The sequence below is a fragment of the Solanum tuberosum genome, unplaced genomic scaffold (genome assembly GCF_000226075.1).
Source record: "Solanum tuberosum cultivar DM 1-3 516 R44 unplaced genomic scaffold, SolTub_3.0 scf00269, whole genome shotgun sequence".
NCBI classification, from domain to species: domain Eukaryota; kingdom Viridiplantae; phylum Streptophyta; class Magnoliopsida; order Solanales; family Solanaceae; genus Solanum; species Solanum tuberosum.
The window spans coordinates 850,945-870,939 of record NW_006239191.1 but is presented as its reverse complement, the minus strand read 5'-3'; the positions used below and the strand labels follow the sequence as shown (position 1 = coordinate 870,939).

At 36.2% G+C, this 19,995-nt stretch overlaps 1 long non-coding RNA gene across 1 annotated transcript; it reads right to left on the bottom strand.

The window, feature by feature from the left end:
* Positions 1–13,105: 13,105 nt before the first annotated feature.
* On the bottom strand, positions 13,106–19,438 carry LOC102580892 (uncharacterized). The gene is made up of 3 exons (XR_368163.2): positions 19,167–19,438; positions 18,998–19,075; positions 13,106–13,535 (listed from the first exon to the last, which is right to left on the bottom strand). It is a non-coding gene; the product is annotated as an uncharacterized lncRNA (long non-coding RNA).
* Positions 19,439–19,995: the final 557 nt, after the last annotated feature.

Genomic DNA, 19,995 nt, shown 5'->3' with positions numbered 1-19,995 from the left:
TAATCTTTAAATTCCCATAGAGTAGTTCGTTCTCATTAACATTATTATAGTTGAGAGGGCTACCACCATTAGGTCTACCAACCCAAATTACATTATTACACACATTAAAGGGCTATCACAATTAGGTCTACCGATTCAAGGTACATTATTAGGATAACTCATTAAATCCTCAAGAAAGGGCTACCACCATTACGTCTACCGATTCAAGGTTTATCATTATATTAGTTCATAGACTCATCATGAAAGGGCTACCACCAATAGGTTTACCAATTCGAAACAAGGCCTTAGAATACTTGATTAATCATTTATGAAAGTGTTACAACCATTAGGTCTACCGATTCAAGGTTCATTAAGTCAAGATACCTTAGTTACACAAGAAGAGGATTCCCTAAGCCTACCAATTCAAGGTACATCAATCAAGATCACTTTCAACTACACAAGAAGAGGATGCCCTAAGCCTACCAATTCAAGGTATATGTTAACATTGAAGAAATATTTCATAATATATCGTCATCATTCACAAGTCTATAATTGAGAATAACCTTTCAACAATATCACAATTGCTTTGTAGTCATAATCACATTAATTTCATTAAAATCACAAAGCATGTACATAAGCATCATGATTATACAACAATCTTCATAATTTTCCCTTCAAGGTCCATGATTCACATTCAACCCAACATCGAGAATTATTACATTAGATAAGGAGAATATCATGATTCAATAAACTCAATCAATATAGACATAATCTATTCACATGCTTTCATGATCACTCAACCCACATCATGAAGTCAAAATTTAACATTATGGGATATTCATGGGTTCTTGGGGGGATTTCATCATAAATCAACAAATAAACATCAATTCAATAATAATCCATCATAAATCAACCATTGAAAATGTTTTGAAAGAGAACCCATGACTTAGATTGAAACCCTAACTTTTGGGGAAATTGAAAGTTTTGGAATCTAGTTTTGAAGGGACTATACGGGTGAAAGCTACCCATAGATGAAAAGTCACCATACCTTAATGGAGTTTTCCCCTAAATTTTAGAATAAAGACCTTGGTTCTTCAAGCCCTAACCTCAACTTCTTCTTCTTCTTTGGGAACTTTTTGAGAGAGAAATATTGTGAGAAAGATGAACTTTTGGTTTTCTTTTTTATTCTTTTAAAAGTGACTTAATTGGGGGAAATTGAGTCTAAAAAAGCTTATGTACTTTCTAGGAAAAGAGTATAATAATGTAGGTTCAATTTTTCAAAAAAACTAAAATCCCTTAAAGTCTCAACTTAAAACTTACTAACCTCCACGACTTGGCTCGCCAAGTGGACCCTTGGTCCTCCAAATTTTCTAGCAACTCACTCTAAGTAGCCAGCCAAGTTGGCGATAGGCGAGTCCCTTGGGCAATGCGCCAAACGAGTTGGCGATCCCCGACCTAGATCGCCCAATAATCTAGCAGCTAGGCCATGGAGACAGCCCACTAGACGATCCCAAGTGACTTTGGTGAGGTGCCAAGTTGCTTGGGCGACCAGGCTGCCCTTCACCAAAAGGTCCAAGGAAAAATATTTTCCTTTACCCATCCCAAGGTAGATTAGGCCCTTGCCCTCTTCCAATATTTACGTTAACCCTCATGTTTAGCTCTAGGGGTAGCCTACTAGATTTCGGAGTGTCACATGATACCATGTTTGTCATGACTCGAGCCTACACCCCGAACGTAACATGGCGTACAAGACTCCAAAAAGCCTTATACAAGCCTCATAGCATTCATAACATAAGACATAAGAAAATTGAACAGAATTTAAAAACATTTATCCATACAATTGAAGTCTATATTTAAAAACAGCGGAAGTCTAACTTTGTCTCACATGGCCATCTAATACAACTTGAATCAATAATAGGGTCACAACCCTTCAACATAGTCCGAAACCTAAAATGACATGAAGGAAACTAGGAAAGAACAATTCTCGTCCTCGAACCATGAGGACTCGCCACTAGCTTTGGAGAATAGTCAATCCAAGCTTTGAACCATAGAAATCACCTTAATACCCGGAACATACACTTTGTAAAAATGTAGAAGAAATATGGGTTAGCAAAAAAATGTACTAAATGTGATAGTCATGCAAAAATCATGCTAAAAAGGACATTTTTGTTGAAAACCATGCATTTTGTCAACTTCAAGAATCATCATGAAACTTGAGTATAAAAACATAGGATACTAGCATATTCAACATGTATATCATTATAACATAATAGAACCGTCATCTTAGGCAACACTAAGTTATACTGGTGCAATGTATGGATGGCATCTCATAATACTATTCATACTAAGTACCACTTTGAGGCGACCATAACATACTTACCATTCTTCATTCTCTTCTTTAGTTAATAATCATAGACAAGGAACACATTAAGCCTTTAAGTCAACATTCTCATTAGCATCATTATAAGCACATTCATTTCATTAGACATTAGCTTTTAAGGAACACACCATGACACTCTCAAAGCCTACTCGTGCAATGCATGAATAGCATCCCATACTACCACCCACACTTTATAGCACCTCTTGAGTAACCATAGCACATAACTCACATGAAGGGAATAAGCCCTAACCGACATAGACTATGTGTGCAAACCATGGAATCTGGTGTCTATCCCACACCGTAAAGGGTTGGTCTACTTGCCTAAGGTAGAACCGGTAACATTTTGCTTAGGTGGATCCACTCGCTAAAACATATGTGGGCACATAGTTATGGGATAAGAAAGGTGTTCATTGAAATCCAGCCTAACATGGGGAGAGCTTCCACCTTACAATATCCACTCGGTGCTAAGCTTTAAATTCTCATTGAGTAGTTCATTCTCATTAACATTATTATACTTGAGAGGGGTACAACCATTAGGTCTACCGAACCAAAGTACATTATTACACATATGAAAGGGCTACCACCATTAGGTCTACCGATTCAAGGTACATTATTAGGATAGCTCATTAAATCCTCAAGAAAGGGTTACCACCATTAGGTCTACCTATTCAAGGTTCATCATTACATTAGTTCATAGTCTCATCATGATAAGGCTACACCATTAGGTCTACCGATTCAAAACAAAGCCTTAGAATATTTCATTAATCATTTATGAAAGGGCTACCAGCATTAGGTTTATCGATTCAAGGGTCATTAAGTCAAGATACTTTAGTTACACAAGAAGAGGAAGCCCTAATCTTACCAATTCAAGGTACATCAATCAAGATCACTTTCAATTACATAAGAAAATAATTCCCTAAGCCTACCAATTCATGGTATATCTTTACATTGAAAAAACACCTTTCACAATATATCATTATCATTCACAAGTGTATAATTGAGTATAACCTTTCAACAATATCACAATTGCATGGTAGTCATAATCACATTATTTCATTGAAATCACAAAGTATGTACATAAGCATCATGATTATACAACAATCTTCATTATTTTCCCTTCAAGGTCCATGATTCACATTCAACCCAACATCTAAAATTATTACATTAGAGAAGGAGAATATCATGATTCAATAAACTCAATCAATATAGACATAATATATTCACATGGCTCCAAAATCAATCAACCCACATCATGAAGTCACAATTTAACAATATGGGAAATTCAGGGGTTCTTGGGGGAATTTCATCATAAATCAACAATTAAACATCAATTCAATCATAATACATCATAAATCAATCATTGAAAACTTTTTGAAAGAGAACCCATGACTTAGATAGAAACCCTAACTTTTGGGCAAATTGAAAGCTTTGAAATCTAGTTTTGAAGGGACTCTATAGGTAAAAGCTACCCATATATGAAAATACATCATATCTTAATAGAGATTTCCCCTAAATTTGAGAAGAAAGACCTTGGTTCTTCAAGCCCTAGCCTCCACTTCTTCTTCTTCTTTGGGAACTTCTAGAGAAAGAAATATTGTGAGGAAGATGAACTCTTGGGTTTTCCTTTTTATTCTTTTATAAGTGACTTAATTAGGGGAAATTGAGTCTAAAAAAGCCTTATATACTTGCTAGGAAAAGATTAAAATAATGTAGGTTCAATTTTGGAAGAAAACTAAAGACCCGTAAAGTCTCAACTTAAAACTTACTAACCTCCACGACTTGGCTCGCCAAGGGCACTTGGCGACTCACCCATGGCACTTGGCGATTCGCCAAGTGGACCCTTGGTCCGCCAAATTTTCCAGCAACTCACCCTAAGAATCCACCCACTTGGCAATGGGGAAGGCCCTTGGGAGATGTGCCAAGCGGGTTGGCATGCCTCGAGCTAAATTGCCTAATAATCCAGCAGCTAGGCCATGGGAACAGCCCACTAGACGACTCCATGTGACTTTGACGAGGCACCAAGTTGCTTGGGTGACCAGGCTTCCCTTCGCCAAAAGGTCCAAGGAAAAAATATTTTCTTTTACCCTTCCCAAGGTAGATTAGGCCTTTGCCCTCTTCTGATCTTGACGTTAACCTTCACGTTTAGCTCTAGGGTAGCCTACTAGATTCTAAAGTGTCACAGATAGTAAGGGGTGAGTCATCATCATATGAGGACGTTTCTTTATGTTTTTTCATTTCGTTGGTTCGTTATTAGCTTCAGCATTTTAGAGTTAGTTGGGGACTTGTCCCAACAACTCATTAGTATTAGACTCTTTCAAGCATAGAGTCAAACTTAGTTGATTTGGGTTGTTCTACTTTGAACTCAGTTATTTCTTTAAGATATTCTCAATTGAATTCCTTTAGATTATATATTCATTTTTTCAGTTATTCTTCCGTTTGATTATAGTTATTTCAGTATGCTTGTGATATTCCAGATTCAAGGTTAGTTTGGGATTACTTGTGACCCTAGGTCCTGTGTTACGTTTAGGAGCTAGCTTCGGGGTGTGACAAACTTGGTATCAGAGCATCAGTTTCAAGAGTCCTAGGGTGCCTGAAAGCCATACTAAGTAGAGTCTCTTTCATGGGTGTGAAGCGCGCCACACCTATGAGGGGGAGACTACGAGGTGATCTAAGAAAAACTTCAGCTCTTTTGATATATTTATCATGTGATGGAGTGTGATTCAACTTCTCCCTTCTAATCTATCGTTATGCATTTCAGATCATACCTCCTCGCAGAGCTAACACACGCAATGCTAACGTAGTTCCTCCAGTCCCTGACCATGAAGTTACAAAATGCAGAGTTCCATGATGTGATCCAATTGTTGGCTCAGACCATAGCCAACCATTGCAACTAGTAGGCCCAAGTTTCTCCAAACCCCACTAGTGGATCAGCTGCATCCAGGGTTTGAGATTTTGTTTGTATGAATCCGCCTGAGTTTCTAGGGTCGAAGGTTGGTGAGGACCCCCAGAATGTTATTGATGAGATTAAGAAGATTCTTGAGGTAATGCAAGTGACAGGTATTGATAGTGTTGAACTAGAATCCTATCAACTCAAGGATGTGGCTCATATTTGTTCCACGCAGTGGAAAGGCAACAGGGGTGCGAATGCAGCTCCAGTGACGTGGGACTATTTACTGGAGTTTTTCTAGATAGGTTCTTCCCGAGATAGTTGAGGGAGGCTAGGGCCCAGGAATTTATGAATTTGACGTAGTGTTCGATGTAAATCCAAGAATATGGGCTAAAGTTCACTCAACTATCCAATTATGCTCCACATATGGTGGCCGATTCGAGAGCATAAATGGGCAAGTTCTTGTTTGGAGTTTCTGATATGGTAATGACCGAGTGCAGGAATATTATATTATTAGGATATATCAATATATCCAGCCTAATGACCCATGCTCAGCAGGTCGAGAGAGATAAGCTCAAGGAAATGTCTAAGGATAACAAAAAGGCTAGAACGGGAAACTATATATATTCTTAGCAGAGGTCGGTGGTGGAAATTGCTTACAGTTTCTGTAGAGGTTTACAGCCCCAACGCCTTCATGAGCTAGCGCTCTGTCCCTAAGGCTTCGACATGATCAGAAAGTGAGGGCATCAAACTCTATTTCTAAAGGCAGTGTTTCAGGTAACCGGACTTTTCCATCTTAGCCAAAGTATGGTAAGAACCATCTGAACGAGTGTTTTGCTGGCAAAGAGGGGTGTTTTGGGTGCAGCCAACTTGATCATAGGTTGAAGGATTGCCCTTCTGCTAGGCAGGGTGAAGGAGAAAATAAAGCTCAATCTATAACTCCAGCAGCTCCAGCGAGTTGCCCCACTCAGTAGGGTGCCTCGTCTGGTACAAGTGGTGGCCAGTGCCAAAACAGGTTATATGCTCTCCAGGCTCGACAGGATCAGGAAAATTCTCCCGATGTGGTTGTGGGTGTGTTACAAGTCTTTCATTTAAATGTTTATGCATTGTTAGATCAAGGGGCAACACTTTCTTTCGTAACTCCTTATATAAAAGTAAACTTTTGTGTCAGTCCAGAAATCCTCCCAGAACTCTTCTCAGTCTCTACTCCAGTTGGTGACCTAGTTATACCTAAATGAGTATACATAATTAAATTGCCCTTTCACAGTTTCCTAAAATGTCACCTCATCATACCTTCTAGAGCTAGCAATGGTAGATTTTGATATCATTCTAGGCATGAATTGGTTACATTCCTATTATGCCTCAGTTAATTGTAGAACTAGGATTGTTCGGTTTCAGTTTCCAAAACAGCCAGTTGTAGAATGGAAGGGTAGTAACTCAGTGCCTGTAGCTCATTTCATCTCTTACCTTAAGGCCAGAAAAATGATTTCCAAAGGGTATATCTATCGTCTTGTTTGAGTTAAAGATTCAAACTCCGAAACCCCAACTCTTGAGTCAGTCCTCGTTGTAAATGAGTTTTCAGAAGTGTTCCCAGAAGATCTTCTCAAAGTTCCTCCCAAAAGAAAAATTGACTTCAGAATAAACCTCCTTCCAAATACCCAACCCATTTAAATTCATCCTTAGAGGATGGCTCCAACTAAGCTTATGGAATTGAAAGAACAGTTGAAAGACCTTCTAGATAAGGGCTTCATCATACCCAGCATCTCTCTATGGGGTGTTCTAGTGTTGTTCGTGTGAATGAAAGACGGTTCCATCGGGATGTGTATTGACTGCCTTCAGTTGAATAAATCACAATCTAGAATAAATATCCCATCTAGAGGATTGATGATTTGTTCGACCAGGTTCATGGTGCTAGTTGCTTTTCTAAGATAGACCTCAGATTTGGCTATCATCAACTCAGGGTCAGAGATAGTGATATACCGAAGACAACCTTTAGGAATCGGTATGGTCAATTTGTAGTTATGTCATTTGGACCAACAAATTCTCCTACAGCTTTCATGGACTTAATGAACAGGGTGTTCAACTAGTATTTGGACTTATTCGTCATCGTCTTTATTGATGATATCCTCGTTTATTCTCGGAATGAGGAAAAACATGTGAATCATCTGAGAGTTGTTTTTCAAACACTCAATGATTGCCAGCATTTCGCTAAGTTCAACAAATGTGAATTCTGGTTACAGTCAGTCGCTTTCCTTGGTCATGTGGTATCCAACGAAGGGATCCAAGTGAATTCTCAAAAAAACTAGGCAGTAAAGCACTCGCCCAGACCCACCTCTCTAACTGATATCAGAAGTTTCTTGGGTTTGGCCAGTTACTACTGGAGGTTTGTTAAAAGATTTTCATCCATAACTGTCCTATTGACTAAGATGACTCAGAAAAAGGTTAAGTTTCAGTGGTCAGATGAGTATTAGAAAAGCTTCTTAGAACTAAAGACCAGGTTGACTACAACTCTTGTCTTGAATCTACCAGACGGTACAGACAGTTCTATGGTTTATTTTGATGCATATAGGGTTGGCCTAGGTTGTGTGTTAATGCAGCAGGGTAAGGTCATAGCTTATGCTTCGAGACAACTTAAAGTCCATAAGAAGAACTACCTCACTCATGACCTCGAACTTGCAGCCGTCATGTTTTCCCTGAAGATTTGGAGACACTACTTGTATGGTGTTCATGTTGATGTGTTCACTAATCATAAGGGCCTCCAGTAGGTGTTCACTAAGAAATAATTGAATCTTCGTCAGAGAAGATGGCTTGAGTTCCTCAAAGACTACAAATGAATGTGCTCAATCATCCGGGTAAGGCTAACGTAGTTACTGATGCTCTCAGCAGACTGTCTATGGGTAGTGTGTCACACGTTGAGGAGGAGAAGAAAAAATTAGACAAAGTTCACAGGCTCACTCACTTAAGAGTTTGCCTTATGGACACATCAGATAGTGGTGATATAGTTCATAATGGATTAGAATCTTCATTGGTAGCGGAGTTTATTGAGAAACAAGACAGTGATCTTATATTGCTTCAGTTAAAAAGTGCAGTTCATCAACAGAGAGTTGAGGTGTTCTCCCAAAGGGGAAATGGTGTGCTTCGTTACCAGGGTCACTTATGTGTTCCAAATGTTAATGAGTTAAGGCAGCAGATCCTTATAGAAGCCCATAATTCCATCCAAATATTAATGAGTTAAGGCAGCAGATCCTTATAGAAGCCCATAATTCCAGATATTTTATTCATTTGCATGCCACTAAGATATACCGTGATCTACAGGAAGTCTACAAAACTCGACATTCCAGAGTTAACCACACTGACAGAATTCTCATATGTGCATGTTTACAAAGAATGTTTACCAAATTCAAACCTTGGCTTAAGTTTCCAAGTCAACATGCCTAATGACACAAACTCTCACCAGAAGTCTCGGGGACCGAACCAACCATGCCCCCAACCTAAAATGGCCCTTTCGAAGTTGATGAAATCGTCAGCATTGCATTTTGAGGCCGTATTTTTGAACTTTTGACTGAAGTCAACCGTTCAATTTTCAAAGGCTTCAAAATATGGAAATTCGCACATATTTTAAATGAACGATCCGGCGATCGAACTGTCTATCTTAGCAAGTCATAAATGACTTGGGGTCACTACAGGAGAACTCTAAACTTTGAAAAGATATGAAAACGAAGAAAATGACCCGGAGGATCATTTCATTTTTATTTTGGAAATTTAAATATGTAAGATGCTAATTCTAAATTATGCAGATTTAAGAAATAAAAATACCTATTTGTTTTTTTAAAAATAATTTTAAATTTTAAAAAAAAAACTTTGATTCTTTGAAATTATATATATATATAATGTTATTTGTAAATTATACAGTTTTTTCAAATAGAAATTCATTGTCAACTTTATGTAAACCCCTACGAAAAAAATTATCTAGAAAAATATGTTACAAAAAAAAAATACATACTCCGAAAACAAAATAGATTAAAGAAATAAGAATACTTATTTTTGAAAAAAAAAGCAATTATCAAATAAAATAAAAATATAAATGATATCAATTTTCAAAGCAATAAAAGAAATTCCTAGAGAAAATGATGAAAGGAAGAACCAAAATAGGAGATGTATATTGATAATTAGGATATTGATAACAACCAAAATAGTGACCAACTATTTGGAGAAATCGAGGCATAGATATATCATGTTAATTATAAAACCCTATATTTAAGGAAAGGATATTATTAATTGATTAAGTATTATTTTCATTCATTTTCTGTATTTTGGTTTTTAATGAGGTTATTATTTGTTAGGTATCATTAGAAATCTAATGTCATATATTGAAATTTAAAAAGTTCGGTTACGACTAGTAATATTCTCTCTTAAATGTGTCGTTTATTAAATTTTCTCATTAAGAATGTCACTATTATTATTTAATGAGTAAAACAAAATCCTAAATAAATATATTATTTCATTTCTCTTTAAACACATTTTACTTCCAATTTTTCTTTACCCATTTCCAATTGAAAATTTTAATCGTGGACTAACGGGTTTCACCACGCTAAAGTATATATTTATTGTTTTTTCAACTAAGTGAATATTCTTATTGCTTCCACGTATCTTTCATTTTTCATTTCAAAATTTGAAAAAACCCATTTTGTTTTCACCATGGAAATATTTTTAAAATAGAAATTTTAGTTGGCAAGATCAGTGGTGGCTCATATTAATTAGTGTCCTAAATCCAAAAGTATATCAGAGGCCTAGCTTCTCTTTTTTTTTTTTTTTTTAAATCCAAAGTTATTTCTTCTTTTTAATGAAAAATCTTATTTTTTCTATAGTCCATATATATATATATATATATATTCCAAAATATTCTGAGGGTCTCAGACGGATGCCTCATTTTTAAAGGCATTGAGCCGCCTCAGTGCAAGATTGGAGAAGCGAGTGTCCATTCATCCGGACAAAAAAAAAAGCAGAATGATGATTGAAATGAACATAACAATTTCTTCATCAAGACTAGAGGAGACAACAAAAAATACTCAGTTATGGAACAATTTCTTCTTACCTGACTTGAAAAATTATAGCATAAAATAAATTACTCAATCATAAATTACTTTTGACTCGGTAATCAACAAAGTTATTCCGGTGGCAAATGTACAACTAAACTATATACTAATCTTTTCACTGAGGTATCGTTTATGAAAACTTTTTTTCTTGAAAATACAGTCAAGTCAGCTCTTTACTTTCTGTTGTCTGAAATATAATTAATTTTTTGGTTTTTTTTTTCCAGTTGCATTAATATTTCGATCACCAAAGCTCTTAATAGTAATGGTCTATACAAGGTAAATAAAACAATATTAGAGATTCAATCCATTTTGTTTGTATACTTTGAAATTCTTGATTTTGTATCAGGTGTTTTCTAGTGTGCGGACAAGATAAATGTCACGTTTCCGGCGCCAAGAGGGATCACATTTGACTTCAAGCTTAAAAATGGGTCTACAATCGAATCCAAAACTTCAAATTCAAATTGATTTATTGTTATTGAAAGGGGTTGAGAAAGTACTACCACCATTGATGGACAAAGTTTCAAGCTTAAAAGTAGGTCTACAATCAAATTGAAAATTTCAAGCTTAAATCGATTTGTTATTGTTGAAAGGGGTTGAAAATATTCTTGAAATAGATGATGTACAAAGCACCCAATAACCTAGATCTCTACTACGCTAATGAAGATGAAGTTTTTTTTTTGTCAGCAAGCATAAAGTCTACAGATTTAAAGAATTTGAAAGACACAAGATTGACACAACTTGCAGGGGATTTTACATGTTGAAGCTGGATGGAATGGGGAAGATATAAAGTTTGAAGTGAATGTGAAGAAGAGTGTAGTTTTAGTGAACAAGTCATCTTCTTTCTTGAAAGATACGTTCTTGATTCCATGGTCATAGTGGGTTGAGAAGAATAGAGCGATGGTTTTTGATGAAAATGAAGAATGGGTTTTGGCACCACCCTTTTGTGTTGTGGGTCGGATGGATTTTTAATTTTTTGGTAAAAAATAAGCAAAATCGGGTAAATCATTTAGATGAAGCCACGTGTCAATCTGTTAGTCTTAAGGGTATAGACGATCCAAAATATTGACGGTAAGGGTATACACAACCTTAAAGTATAATGGGATATTGACATACCATTTATGATAGTTCGGAGATATATTTGTACTTTTTTCCTTATTTATTTACCATAGTTCACTAATATAACCTTAGAATTGGTAGTTTTAGGTGATTTAATGGTAGAAAAAACCTAGTTTGGGTGAAAAATCATAAGGTTTTCCTAGGATATGGGATTTGCATATAATATGAAAATATTTAGGTCATTTGTGATTGATTTGTATTATATTATTATTTTAGACCAAGAAAAAGCTAAAGTTTCACAAAAAGAATCAAGGTTCGTGATTACACTTTTGCAACATTGTTTGGAGCCTAGGTAGGCTAGGTTTTCTTAACTGAGAAGTTAGACTTTTTTTATTGCATGGTATTTTGTAGATTAATGGGAGGTTTCATGTCTAGGTCTTCTGGCAGTCTGAATGGTTAAGGGTTCTAGCTATTGATTATTAACCTTGGATCTTTTTGTCAAGGTGGCTTGGTGGGAAAGTCAAATTGGAAAGAAAAAGTGCAGAAAATTTACTGAGGAAGTAACTATGAGTCCTATTTACGGATCGTAGAAAGGCCTACGAGCCATAGAAGGAAAGTCATAGATTTGAGTTGAGTTAAGTTTTTGGAAAATTCAATTTTCTGAAGTTTGACCTACGAGTAGCCAAGACGGATCGTAGATGGCATCCGTAGAAGTGATTCAGACTTGGTAAAATTTTGGACTTGAGCTCGGGGTCTACATAAGAGGTCTACGGACCGTAGAATGAACGAAGGATCGTAGATTGGTTTCGTGGGAAGTTGAATGAATTTTAGATTTCTAAAGTTGGTTCTACTGTTGAGCAGTATGGGTCATAGAAATTAGGACAAATAATGTCTTGGACAGCAAACGAGTCGTGATATTTGCACTCTTTTTGTTTAAGTGTTGCAAAAGTCCTTATTACAAAAAAATATATAGGTATTATTGCACCTTTAATATTCACATATATTAGAGAGAGAAATTATTATACAAATTTTAATTGAATTTTTGTTTTTATTTAAGTTAAAAATACAGATTAAATATTATATATAGATAAATCAAAGAATTAAATATTAATTATTTTATATAATATTAACATAATGATCTAAATATAATTAAAATTATCAAGCCAAATAAAGAAATAAAAAAAAGGATTGGTAGTGTATTGGTCCGAGTTTAACAAGGTTTTTGTTGAAATAAATAAAATATTTTGTAGTATCCTAGTCCTACCCAAAGAAGGATTTAATGAAGTTAATATTGGTGAATTAAACTAAGGTTTTTGTTGAAATTATTAAAAAAATATATATATGTTTGAGGGTTGAAAACGCTACGGCGGCGACCTTATAGAGCTTTGGCAGCGACGATTTGTTACATGTTACCGTCTGAAGGCCAGCCATCCCAGATGGTCGGGCTGGATCCTTCATCATCACTTGAGTTTCCACCATTAAATTCCAAGACAATGCCCAACATCCATACTACTCCAATTACTAATTCATTTGCATATATTATCAAAGGTCATGGAATGAAAGATATGATAGGCAATGGGAAAGCCATTGCCGATGTTGAACCTATTCCACAGAAAAAGCCGAACCTTGTAGGGGGTATTCCAACTATCTCCTGGACTGCTAATGAAATACAAAGAATGAACATTTTAGAGAATTTGCAACTTGCTGTGGTGGGCAAATTCTCCTATGGAGCCCCTGATATTTATGAATTAAGATCTTTGATTCCAAAACAGTGTGGGATAGATAATTGGGGGGTGTCAGATTGGATATCTTCGTAATAGACATATTTTAATGAGATTTGATCATATGGAGGATTACATAAAGATACTGTCTAAAACTTCTTATTACATAATTGCAAAGGATGGATTTGCATATCAAATGAGGGCATTTATATATGATGCAAACTTCAAAGCTAGTGAAGAGACGAAGAAGGCTACGACTTGGATCTCCTTCCCTGATTTGTTGCCAACTTTATTTGTGAAGGAAGTATTGTTCTCTCTTGCGTCCGTGGTTGGTAAACCTCTTCAATTAGACCTGGCAACAATAAATAAAACGCGTCCAAGTTGTGCAAAGGTGAAGGTCCAAGTGGATCTGCTTGCTGAAAAATTTGAATTTGTGCAGATGCAGTTAGAAGATGATAACACTCTTGAGAATAGAGTTGTTATAGTAAAAATTCAATATGAGTCATTACTAGCTTATTGCAAAAAATGTAAATTACAGGGGCATGGTGAAGAAGAATGCAGGGTACTTCATCCAGAGTTGGTGCAGCAACATAATGACATACCAAAAGCAATACAACAAGCAGATAATATGCAATTTTACAAAGGAGTTGTAAAGAGCAAATGGAAGCCTACTAGTAGAAATTTTACAAAGAATGCTGGAGAATTAATGAGTAATAAGGTTCAAGAGAGTGAGGGGACCCTCAAAAAATTTAATTCTTTTGAAGTGCTTGATCAGCCTTTAATGAGAGAGGTGGACATTGTTGCAAGTGTTCAAGGAGGAGGGGTGGGTGTAAGGAGTGAGTCAATTCAAGAGTCTGTTAAAGCTGGAGGTAAAATAGAGGCAACAAAATTAGAAGGTAGGGACAATAGTGCAGGTAGAAACCAAAAAGACAAAGGGCTTTCGGTACAAATGGGAGATACTTTGGTGAGAGAGGCAAGGGTCAATAAAGAGGAGAGTTTGGAGATAGTAAGAATTCAAGAAAAAGAAGATGATTTAGGTCAGCAACAACTTTCCACCAACCAAATGGAAAATAGCCTGGAACATGCTTTGTTTCAAATTCCTTTACAAATTGTGGAGCCAAAAGAGGAGTGGTATCCACCTCAACTGCCGGGGTCTGTATTATTAAAATGGAAGGAGGAGGAGCACAAAAATCAGGAGCTAGAAATGATTTGTTATAAATCACAGCCAGTTCAAACCTTAGATGAGATGGTGTCACACCAAGGGTTATGGAGGGTCACGAAATGGTTAATAGTGGTGCAACAGAAAATAGTAAAGAAAAAGAAGTTTTGCAGATTGAAGATAAGGTTCCTGAAGATGCAGAGCCCTCACCTTCTTCAGCAATAACACTTAGAGGGAAAGGTAAAGGGGAAGTGATACCTATAAGATCAAATCCTAGAAGAGGGACCAGGAATGGGTCTAAATGATGATGAAGACTTTATTTTGGAACGTGAGGTCTATTAGATCTCAAAATTCATTCCATAAAATTCAAATGTTACACAGATTTCACAAGTTTTCTATCATTGCTTTGATGGAGCCTTTTCAAAATATTAACAATATACACAGGTTCAAAAGGCGATTGGGCATAGAGTATGCTAATTATAATTGTAATGGCAAAATTTGGGTATTCATTAAAGAGCATATCCAAGTGGAAGTGATGTCAGATACAGAGCAGATGCTGACTCTTAGGTTACTGTTCCAGGAAACAATAATTCATTGATTGTTTCTATAGTATATGCCAAGTGTGATGCTGAGGAAAAGGTTCAATTATGGAATGAAATTTACTGTATTAGTTATGCTAATCAGAATGTTCCTTGGTTGATTGGGGGTGATTTTAATGTCATTATGAATGAAAAAGAGAAGATTGGTGGTCTGCCAGTATATCCTAATGAGTATGAGGATTTTGCTTTTTGTGTAAACTCTTGTGACTTGGTGGAAGTCAATTACAAAGGGATCCCTTTTACATGGTGGAATGGGAGGATTGATAATCAATGTATTTTCAAAATGCTGGATAGATACATGATGAATAATGACTGTCTAGGATATTTTGGGATGGTAGAAATAGAACATTTGGCGAGAACAATGTCAGATCATGCTCCTATGTTGCTCTCTTGTGAACAGAAGAATAATGTTCCTAGAAGACCTTTCAGGTTCCTTAAATTTTGGACTGAAAGATCAAATTTCCACCAAGTAGTGAAGAATAGTTGGGTTTCTGAAGAGGTTGATATGTTTATAAATTTGAAACAAAAGCTGAAAACTACCAAAGTTGCATTGTCTAATTGGAGTAGAATGGCTTTTGGTGACATTTTCAAGCAACTAGTTATCAGGGAGGAGATTGTAAGAGTGAATGAGAAATTATTTGAAGATGTCCCCACTGCAGCTAATAGAAGAATTCTACATCAGGCCCATGCAGAATTGAAAAAATATGTGCATTTTGAGGAAGAATATTGGAGACAAAAAGCTGGAATTCAATGGTTTATTGAAGGGGAGAAAAATACCAGATTTTTTCATAGCTTGGTGAGAGGTAGAAGGAAAACTTTGAGCTTCAACAGAATTCAAAACATGGAAGGTGAATGGATGGAAGGGGAAGAACATGTGGCAGCAGCTGCTCAAGAGTTTTTCAAGCAGCAATTCACTAGCAACTATAGAATGGAGGAAACCCCAATAATGAGATATGTTCAGAAGAGTGTTACTAATGATGACAACTGCAGTTTAAATGCACACCCTACTAAGGATAAAATCAAAAAGGCAGTGTTTTCTCAAAATGGGGATAGTGCTAGTGGCCCTGATGGGTTCACTGGTCATTTTTATCAAGTTTGCTGGGATAATGTTGGTGATGATGTTGTTAAAGTGGTTGATGCTTTCTTTTCAGGTGCTACACTTCCTAAGTCTATTACTCATACTAACCTGATTTTATTGCCTAAGAAAGATGATATTCAATCTTTCTCAGACTTAAGGCCAATTAGTTGAGTAATTTTATTAACAAAGTAATTTCAAAGGTGATGAATGATAGAATTGGAGTTCTCCTTCCCTCTTTGATTTCACAAAACCATATTGGTTTTGTGAAAGTAAGTAGTATAACAGAAAATGTGTTGCTTGCTCAGGATATTATTTATGATATTGGTAAGAGAGGTAAACCTGCAAATATGGTGATCAAGTTAAATATTGCAAAGGCTTATGACAGAGTGGAGTGGGGTTTTATAAAGGTGCTGGAGAGAATGGGTTTTGATTGTGGTGTTGTGGATAAAGTTTGGAGACTGGTTGCTAACAATTGGTACTCTATTATTATAAATGGACATGCTTCTGGATTCTTTCACTCTTCTAGGGGGTGAAGTAAGGGGACCTTTTATCCCCTGCTTTGTTCATTTTAACTGTTGAAGCTCTCTCTAGATGTTTAAATGCTTTGTATTGCAATGAGAGCTACAAGGGTTATGGATTACCAAAATGGAGTGATAACAATAATCATCTTTCTTATGCAGATCATACTATTATTTTCACTTCAACAGATGGTACATCTTTAGAGTTATTGATGACAACTCTAAGGGATTATGAGAAGCAATCAGGGCAGATGATTAATATACAAAAAAATTCATTCTTTGTTTTTCACAATATAGCAAATGAGTTGATTTCTGACATTGAAATGAAGACTAGTTTTTCTAGAGGGAATTTCCCACTTATGTATTTGGGTTGTCCCATTGGTCATGCCAAAAACAAAAAAATACACTTTGCATAATTGATGAAAAAGGTGCATAACAAGCTTCAAGCTTGGAAAGGGAAATTGTTGTCATTTGGAGGTAAGGCTGTCCTAATTCAAAATGTGTTAAATAGCATCCCTATATATCTTTTGTCTGCTATTATTCCTCCAAAATGTGTTATACAGGACTTGCATAGAGTTTTTGCTAGATTTTTTTGGAGCTGTAGGGATGTGGGCAGTAACAAGCACTGGGTGGCTTGGTCAGAGTTGTGTAAACCCAAAGAGGAAGGGGGTTTGCGATTTAAATCACTTTTTTGATGTTTCTAAAGCTTTATTTGCAAAACTATGGTGGATATTTAGAACTCAAAAGTCTTTGTGGTTTAAATTTATATGGAATAAATACTGTAAAAAAGAGAGGCCTCAAATGATGGACTGGAAAGGAGGTTCTTTAACTTGGAAGTATATGCTGGAAGCTAGAGATTTGATTGATCAACATATTTGGTGGGAACCAAATTGTGGACATTCAAGTATCTGGTATGATAATTGGTCACAATTAGGGGCACTTCATTACATTATGCCCATTGACTCTGCTAGAAATGTACAATTGGAAGAGGTCAAGTAGTGCTTTTTGAATGGAGAGTGGAATTATGATTTGTTGCAATTAAGTTTTGCGGAAGATATCAGTAGACATGTAATTCAACTTCTTAGGAGTTCTGAGGGTGAAGATCAGTGGGATAAACCTTGGTGGATGCTGAAGGCTTCTGGAAAGTTCACAGTTGGATCTGCTTGGGAGTTTTTAAGGGGAAAAAATGAAACTTGTATGAACTATAAGCATATTTGGATTACAAGAATTCCTTTTAAGATTTGATTCCTTACTTGGAGAATATGGCAACACAGGCTTCCAATTGGTGAAGTTCTTGTTAGAAATAGAATGTGTGATGGGTGAAGGTGGCTACTGTGTTGATGGAGTTCAAGATACTATTGAACATTTATTCATTAGATGTTCTGATACTAATTCAATATGGAGATATTTTGCAGGTACAGTAGGAGTGGAGGGTCCTTTCATTCATCTGAAAGACACTGTGTATAAATGGTGAAATGCAAAATGTTTTGTAGAACTTAAACCTCTGATAATGGTTGTTCCAATGTTTATTTTTTGGCAAGTATGGAAAAGAAGAAATGCTAAGAAGTTTGGTGGTCATATGTCTTATATGAGCATGAAGGGAGGGATATGCAATAATTTAATCCTATTGGGTAAGCAGAGATATCCATGGATGCATAATATGCCCAATAATTGGCCTGAAATTGTTAGATTCCTGACTGAATATAGTCCTAAGGTAGGCTGTACAGTGGTTTATTGAAAGTTACCTAAGGAAAATTCTTTTAAGTGCAACACTGATGGGGCTTCCAAAGGCAACCCTAGACCAAGCTCTTCTACTTTCTGTGTTAGAGATGATCAAGGCAATCTGGTATATGCTGAAGGAAAAAGGATTGGAGTGTCAAACAATTTAGAAGCTGAATTAGTAGCTATGAGACTAGGGCTGGAATATTTTAGGAACCACAATCTATTTCCTTTGGTTTTGGAAACAGATTCATTAGTTGTTAAAAAGATGGTAGAAGGAGATTGGCACATTCCTTGGGAGGTGACACTTGAGATAAACAGGATTCGAGTTCTTAAGGAAGGATTGGACGTGGCCACTGAACACACATTGCGAGAAGGAAACAAGTTGGCAGATTTTATGGCTAACATTGTGTTTTCTTTTGCAGGTACAGAATTAATAAGTTATAATACTTTTCAAGCTTTACCTAGTGAAGCTAAGGCATTATTAAACATGGACAAAAGGCAGATTCCTAATCTAAGGATTACTATGCTACAGAATGACAATTTTGCACACAATGGATGAACTAATATCGGAATACTGAATACAGTGGTACAGAAAGCCAAAAATCAAGACGCTGCAAACACATGCTGGAATGAGGAAAAAGCCATAACAAAAACAGAGGCACGCAGTGGAATAGCACATAAATGCAGATTACAGTGGTACAGAATACCAAAAATCAAGACGTTGCAAACATATGCTAGAATGAGAAAAAAGCCATAACATAAACAGAGGCACACAACGGAATGGCACATAAACGCAGATTACCTGAAGAAGATCATTGTAGCTTTGTCCTAAAGTTGTAGTCAGTGGTATTAGCTCCTTGTTGAGCTCAACCTATCACAGCTAAGGGATGAAGCATACGAGAATCTGAATCAGGTAAGTTATAACAACGAAAATATAGTATAAAATCAAGGGAGTGAGACCACCGCCTGACCTGAATAATTAACTAAATGTCATTGAGTTGGAGAAGTCTTCGTTTGGGCTGATTTCATGATGTTAGTGGGACTTGTTAACATTTGAGATGAAATACACCCATAGCTTGATGTACCAATTTAGTCGAGTCCGCTTAATGGCAATGGATATGGATGATGAAGGTTGCAATGGTGAAGCAGAGCTGTAGCTAGGGCTTCATGGAGAAGAAGACCCGGCCCTTTCCTAATTTGTTCATTTTTGTTTCCTAATTGTAGAATAGGTATTTCTTTTGGATATTGGACCGGGTCCTTTTTGGGCCTAGTCATGCTTGTATTCTTCTTATTTATATATCAAATGGACTTTTCCCATCCGTTTAAAAAAAAGAAAAAAATACAAATCTTGGTAGTGTCCTAGTCAAAGAAGGATTTAGTGAAGTTAATATTGGTGAGTTAATTAAACTAAGGTTTTTGTTGAAATTAATACAAATCTTGGTCAAAGAAGATTTAGTGAAGTTAATTTTGGTAAGTTAAACTAAGGTTTTTGTTGAAATAAATACAAATCTTGGTCAAAGAAGGATTTAGAGAAGTTAATTTTGGTGAAACAAGGATTTTTATTGTGTGCTATAAATACAAGACAAAAAGCTCTCCGCTCACTCTAACTCTAAAGTCTTAACACAAAACGGAAAAGAATATATATATGGCGGAAAACAAAACATGGCGGAGTTTTTCAGGGCTGCGTCTTACAAGGGATGAGTGAAGAATATGCCGGAAAAGTATTGTCGTTATCTATTTGCTTGTGATTCCGAACCTCCTATGGCGGAAAAGAAAGTCGACACCAACCCTCCTATGGCA